The following is a 7,741-nucleotide window of genomic DNA, read 5'->3' as shown; positions in this document are numbered from 1 at the left end:
ACACTTACCATGTGGTGGATGTCACGTTCCAGTGGATTGGGGACTGAGGCTGAAGGCAAGGAAGCCTGTGGAGAGGTTTTGTGGAAACCAGGCCCACGTGGGTAAAGGAGTAGTGGCAGTGGGAAAAGAGAGACAAGGATGGAGCTGCATTGGGAAGCACACTTTAGGCAGAATGTACCAGACTCCGTCTTGGAGAGTTGTAGGGCAAACTGCTTGATGACCGTGTCCAAAAATGGCATTATTTGTGCCCCAGATTTTGGTTTCTAAGTAACATTCCAGACTTGGCCGGTTCCAAGGCTGGGGCAGAGTAAGTACAAGGTGAATCTAGGATGTCTTATTGCACCAGAAAGCAATGAAGTGCTCAAAGATTAATGAGATCATGTCCAAAGGACACAGGAACCCACAGGCTAGGAAGGATCTTCACTGGCTGAATTGGAAACAATTTGAGCAACAACCAAAAATAAGGGGTAAATAAAACAAAGAGAGTCCATGTTATCCATGATGATATGAGGGAAGGCAGAAGCAAAAGAAAGGGCAGCTCTTCTTTACAATAAATGTAGAAGATTGATAGAATTAGAAAATCACCATTTTGCAATCTCTAAAATAGTAAGTGATTTTAGGCAAGCATTGTCAATGGATGCTAAAACCTTTGGGTGGGTGGTTACTGGGGAATAGAATATTCACACAGACTAAAAGTACCACCACAGAGCACCTATTAACTACAAAAGTGAAAATGTATTTTTATACAAGTATCAAATTTTAAAAAGACAAAATGGTCAATATATATCTCTTCATGTGATGCAATGGGAAGGATAGAATATCATTTGTGCAATATTCTTGCCATATGCTTAACCTAGGTCTAAGCATGAGGAAATAAATCCAGGTTAATCTGCAACACAATTGGCCTGGGCTCTAAAAGTTTCAATATCTTAAAAGCAAACAAAAAAAATTAAGAAGGGAGGGTGACTATTCTAGATTAAAGGAAACTAAGGAGACATGACAACTAAATACAAAGAGTGACTTAACTGGATCCCAGATTTGTGAAGACTATAAAAGGTCACTTTGGGATAACTGGAGAAATTTGTAAATAGATGATATTTTAAAATCAATGTTTGGAATTTCTAGTTTTTGTCTGGTATGTAAGGAGCTTGGAAGTCGCCACTCCATTCTAACAACAAGGGAAGAGCTGAACAAACTGAAAAGTTAACAAATTTTCTTAGATCTGTAAATGAAGGGAGATCAAAGTGCTGCCCCCAAATTGGAAAGGCAGACAGGTGGATAGAGAGAATTACAACTTAGCAGAGCAGGAAACCCATGAGTAGAAACCTCTGCAGAAACCAGGGCTGGGGTAGGAAAACCTGAACGATAATTGACAAATTGCTGGAGGCTCAATGTGGACAAGTTTGAGAGTCAAAAACTCCAGGGAGCCCTTACACTTTTTTGAGTTTTACCTGTAGGAGTTCAGCCAGACTCTCACAATGAATATCAGAGAAAAATCCCCTCTTCCCCAGCAGGGGAAGGAGAAAAGTAACCATTCTGAAATATGTCAGAGCATTCTGTTTTTATTCTTTTATTATTATTTTTTAATTTTACTATTATTTTTTTATTTGAGCATAGCTGACACACAATGTTACATTAGTTTCAGGTGTACAACATAATGATTTGACAAGTTTATATGTTATTCTATGCTCACCACACGTGTAGCTACCATCTGTCCACATATGACACGGTTACAATATCATTGACTATATTTCTTATGCTGTGCCTTTTACTCCAGTGATTTATTCATTCTGTTCTTCTTAACGAAGTTTGCCCCCAGAAGAAACTAGTGAACCAGAGACTAACCTGGTTGGGTTTTATCAGAGCCTAACTAGCTGGAGAAAAGGAAACATTCAACTCCAGCCTGATCTAGCCATCCTGTTCCATCTGGTGGGATGGCATGGGTGGGGAGGAGTACTCAGGAGCACTTGTGAAGTTCATAGTCCAGAGACGCAGGCTCACTAAAGGACTGAGACCTAATCAAAGGATTATAGGATGCTTCCCTCCCACACCCCACCACCACATTATTAAAGGCGTATTTATTGCAGTTCCTTTTATTCAGTACCTCATGTCTGGCTAGCAGGAAAAAAAAATTACAAGACATACTAAAAGGCAAAAATCACAGGTGGAAGAGACAGAGCAGGAATCAGAACGAAGCAGATACAGCAAGGATGTTGATGTTATCAGACTGGAGATTTTAAAACAACTCTGATTGATATGCTAAGGCCTCTAGTGGATAAAGGAGACAGCATACAAGAACAGATGAGAAATGTAAACAGAGAGATAAAAATTCAAAGAATCAAAAAGAAACACTAGAGAGCAAAATCACTCTAACAGAAATGAAGAATACATTGGATGGGCTCATTAGTAGACTAGACACAGTTGAGGAAAGAATCTCTGAGGTAGAGGATATCTCAATAAAATTCTCAAAAACTGAAAAGCTAAGGGAACAAAGACAAAAAAAAGAAGAACCAGGACAGAATATCCAGGAACTTGGAAAACCTGCAAGAAGTATAACATATGCACAGTGGGACTATCAGAAGGGGAAGATAGAGAGGAATAGAAGAGATATTTGAAGCAAGAATGGCTAAGAATCCCCCAAATTCATGTCAGACACCAAACCACAGATCCAGGAAGCGCAGAGAACACCAAGCAGGATAAATGCCAAAAAACTACACCTACATATATAATTTTCAAACTACAGAAAACAATGATAAAGAAAAAATCTGAAAGAAGGCAGAGAAATACCTTACCCATAAAAGAGCAAAAATAAGGATCACATCCAACTTCTCAGAAACCACACAAACAAGAAGAAAGTGGAATAAAATATTTAAAGTGTTGAAAGAAAAAAAAACCACCAACCTAAAACCAATCTTGTGTTTCTTGGATGTGATAATGGTATTATCATTAAATAGAGGAACATCCGGTTCTTAGGAGACAGATGCTGAACTAGTTAGGACATAATGATGCCTGCAACTTTCCTCTCAAATATGTATAGGGGTATTTTAAATTAGTAAATTTAAAAAATATGTCTATTATGTTAATAATTATAGTAGAAAATTACCTATTTAATAGGAACAGAAGGAGAAGTTAAATTATAAGAATGGCATTTTCTGATCTGAGGATTGTAAGAGAACATTTCCATCTCTCCAAAATCTGAGTTCTGCCTATTCTAAGAGGGAAATATTTTATTGATCAAGATAGTGTAGACTATAATGCTAGGTGGATTTAGTAGAAATAGTTTAGACCCAGGAATCCAACTCCTACATATTTACCCCAATGAAATGGAAACTCTATTCACACAAAAACATGAATACAAATGTTTATAGCCCTATTGATAATCGTCCAATCTAGCTACATTCCAAAAGTCTTCCAATGGGCGAATGGATAAACTATCTGTGTAACATCATATGTAACAAGATGGGTAAATTGCAAAAGCAAAGTAAAAGAAGCCAGGGTCAAAAGGTTACATGCTCTATGATTCCATTTATAGTATGATATTCTTGAAAAGACAAAACTATAAGACAGAGAACAGTGAATGGTTGCCAGCAGTCAGCTACAAAGAGATGGCATGAGGGAGATTTTTAGGGTGATAGAACTGTTCTGTATCCTGATTGTGGTAGTGGTTATAGAGCTCTATCATGTGTTAAAATTCTTAGAACTGTACCCTAAAAAAGATCAAATTTACTATATATTAACTTAAAAAAGGAATAAAAATTCTGTAACACTTGGATTCTAAAATTTTGATATAATATTCAAAGACTAAAAAAAGTTAACCTATTATAACACATTTAAATAACATTAAGGGGCGCCTGGGTGGCTCAGTCAGTTAAGCGTCTGCCTTCGGCTCAGGTCATGATCCCGGGGTCCCCTGCTCAGTGGGGAGCCTCTCCCTCTCCCTCTCCTCCCCAGTCGTGCTCTCTCTCACTATCTCTGTGTCTTCTTTCTCTCTCAAATAAATGAATAAAATCATAAATTAATTAATTAAATTAAAATACATCATTACCATCTGTAAAAAGTCATCAAGCTATACACTTATGATTTGTGCACTCTTCTGAATGTGTGTTTACACTTCAATGAAAAGTTTAAAAATACAAAATTTACAGTTTGAGAAAAAATTTTTGAATAAAATCTATAGTTTGCTCTAACAGATGTGCCATTTTACAGGTGAAAATACTGTCTTGGTTGATTGAGTAATATGTTAGAAACATCTGCTGCAGGTCCAGACTTATGACATGATTTCAAACCATCAGGATCCTCTTTTTGTTACTTCAGACTTTCCTTCACTTCAGGGCAGAGTGAAGGGGCAAAACTACCACCTAACTAAATCTACGGCATGAAGGAAGCGATGATTCAAATACTCCGGTCTTCTCAGCTATTTATCACGTAAGCTATCACACGACGTCTCTGTGTCTGCTGATACTGCTGATAGAGCAAACTACCACTTCCCCTCACCCTTTGAAAAGTTACATCATTATGATGTGCAAACTGAACTGCGAGTACTGATCTGGCCAAGTGATCGAGTCTCAATGAAATGCCTGCCAACCTGCAGATCCTAGAGTTGAATAGTAATACAATATGTCTTGCATTTATGTCTTGTTTTATATGTCTGTGGGGTGGAATGAAGGAAGGGGAGATTTATTGAGTGTTTAGTAAATGTCAGGCACTGTGTTTGGTGTTTTACATTTGTCGGTTTATTCAATTCTCACAATTACCAACTTAGCTCAGGCTATGTACCCTCTTTTTACATATGTGGAAAATGACTCTAGACTTTTCCAACTGAAAATGAGTGGTATAACTAGCACCCAGCTTGAGAGCCTCAGAACCAGAATTAGTAAGGCAGTCATCAACCTCCCCCCACTGCTTATCAGGAGGCCTCCCAGACCAGGAGTGGTCTCTGCTAGGAAGACAGTTTCACATGAAGGTTAGATGCCATTTATAGGGTTGGCAATACCTTTCGCTGTATGACTGGGTCCACAGAGCTCCTGAAATATGTGTTTGTCTGAGGAATGTATGGTATTTTTCTCCCAGGAAGTGATCCCATCAGTGGTTGCCTGAGGCCACTGGTTATCAATACCATCCTATCTCAGCCTCAGGAACACCAGGTTCCATAAATATCCTATTGCTTCAGACACTCAGCCTAAATTCCATGAAGTGATGGAAATTTGTCCTCAAGTGACAACCTCCTTACCACAGGACTTATGGACCCACACACTTGGATTTCTTCCATGGACCAATTCCAGCTGTCCCACCTTTTGATGATTTATTTCAGATACCTTCCAGGCTTTAGCTAGGAACTCTACCATGAAAAGACAGCAGGAATTCTAGGGAGTTGTCATGGCAACCTCTAGATATCATCTTCAGAATGCCCCATGGCTGTTGAGTCCAGATTTATCACAATTATGCTTATATATGGAAGGTAAGCTCTTGCATAGGCAACCAGACCCCAGTAAATGGCTCTAATTTGTAATTATATGGATCACTCTAACAGTCTGGCAGCAAGATTTTAGGAATTGCTGTTGAATGTTGGCTTACTGGGGGCTGCTTGTCATATTTACATGGGCCTATACCTCAAATACCAATGGGGAGAAAAAAGCTATCCAACCTTTGCCTTTTGTCAAAGAAAAACTTGAGAGGTAAGCTTTATGGAGGCATTTGATGAGAAATTTGTACAGGCTACCCTCTGCTCCCTAAAGTGAAGAGAGTAGCCTGAGTATTTCGGAGATTCTCGTTTTTACTTCCTCTTTGTCTCATCATCCATGCTTAAAACAATGGCAGCACAGAGCCCAGTTACAGAGGATCTGCTTCCAAGCAGGATGGCACTGGATCTGCCCAGCGTCTTGTGCAGTGGGTGTTTGTCTAGCATTGTCATTGCGATTTTTATTGCCTCTCATGATGTGCACAGATGTGCTTGGTAAGCATCCCAAGAGGAAAAGAGATTCTGCTCAATATCCCTGTTCCCAAATGACACTACCTTATAGAATCACTTTCTGGGCTACCTCCTTTGGGATGCTGTAACCATTTAAAGTCTCTGGATTTTGGTGTTTTAACAAGGGTTTAATTACTAAGGTAAGTGTATGCACCTGCTAAGGCATTCCTAATTATTTGATAATGGTGCAATCTTTCTCAATACAGCCAGTTTTGTGGTGTAAGCTACACTAATGAAGCACACTGAGAGAACACATTCCCCCAATGTTGGGAAAGCTTATTTAAATTAAATAAATTTGCAAAGGACTGAATTTTTACCAGTGGCCTCAACAATTATGCATCGGTATTTCATGCTGGAAGCCAGTGTGCACGGTGTCAGAATGAGGCTCTTCCTATTACTTTTGTTCTTCCTAGTGTCTTTAAGTGAAATAGTGTCACTCTTAAAATTTTATCTTTTCCACATTGCTTCACATACCCCTCCTTGTTCCACCCTTTCTTTCCTTCTTTCCTTCTTTCTTTCTTTCTTGCTTTCTTGCTTTCTCTTTCTTTCTAAAGAAAAACTAGCTTATCTCTTTTGTTGTTCACCTGGCAACAACCGATAGAAGCACTGTTTTGACAATGCTGAAAGCTTTTTTTTTTTTCTCTCTTTTCCACCTGATTCTTACCATTGCCACATGTGGTCTGTAGTGGTTTAGTAATAAGATCTTTGCTATAACATCTGCAAATTAGCACCTTGCATTGCAACATCTCTGGAAACTTGCTGATGGTTTGCAATTGTAGTAAGTCAGAGTTGACACTATATCCAAGTGTTTCAAACTTTGTTGCTTTGGACTAAAAAAAGAAGATTCCAATGGTTTCCAAATCATTGTTAGGAGCTACATTAGAGAAAGGCAGCATCTCATTTCTCAAGCGTACATATTCATTTTAGTACGCAACCTTACTTTGGGAAGAAATATGCACCGTTCTAAATGGATTCCATCTATCCTTCTCTGTTCCTCGTCATTTGCTTTTTTGTCCAAATATTTTGGTGAGCTGGGCCAGTTCACCAGTTTTCAGAAGGCCGTCATTAACACAGTTTTCCACGCAAGGATAAAAGAACACCCTTACTCACTTAATTTTTTGGAATTTTTATATAAACCAAATTGATTTTTTCCTAATATCCCAATAAAACAAGAGCATTCCTTTAAATACACCAATGACCCCCTACTGAGGTTTTAAACTACTTAGAAATGACAGCCAAGACAAGTGAGCTATGTGTAAGAACACATACAAACGGAAAACTGTTACAAATAAGGGTCCAAGGATTCATAGAGTGTTCAGGACCCAACCTGGAGGGTTCTTAAGGACAGTTTTCAATTGTGCCAAGGTTCAGATGCCTCACATGCCACCATAGTTACGTGGAGCTTAAATCACCCAGGTCTAGCTTATGCTGTCCTTGTTTTATCACACCATCAAACAGGGCTAGAGAATGTAGCAACTGGGGACCCGTAAGAACAAGCAGAGGCATGATGGGAGGGGCCTGGGCAGTAGCAGAGAGCATAACTTGCAGTGCCAGGCAAATCAAGAGGCGGAGGGGGCCTCCCAGCTGATTCCTCAGTGTCCTAGAGATTTCTGTTATTAATGTGGCTTGGGGCATGTACTGCTGATAATTACTGCTAGCTGGAATAATTAATAAGAATAATTGCTCGGCATGGAAAGGGAAAGGGAAGCTCTGGGAGGAGGAAGGAGCAGGCTAGAGGAGCAAGAGACTCCCCGAGCGCATTTATATAGACAG

Source organism: Halichoerus grypus, chromosome 13 (assembly GCF_964656455.1).
Source record: "Halichoerus grypus chromosome 13, mHalGry1.hap1.1, whole genome shotgun sequence".
Taxonomy (NCBI): Eukaryota; Metazoa; Chordata; class Mammalia; order Carnivora; family Phocidae; genus Halichoerus; species Halichoerus grypus.
Note: the sequence above shows the minus strand (reverse complement) of the source record.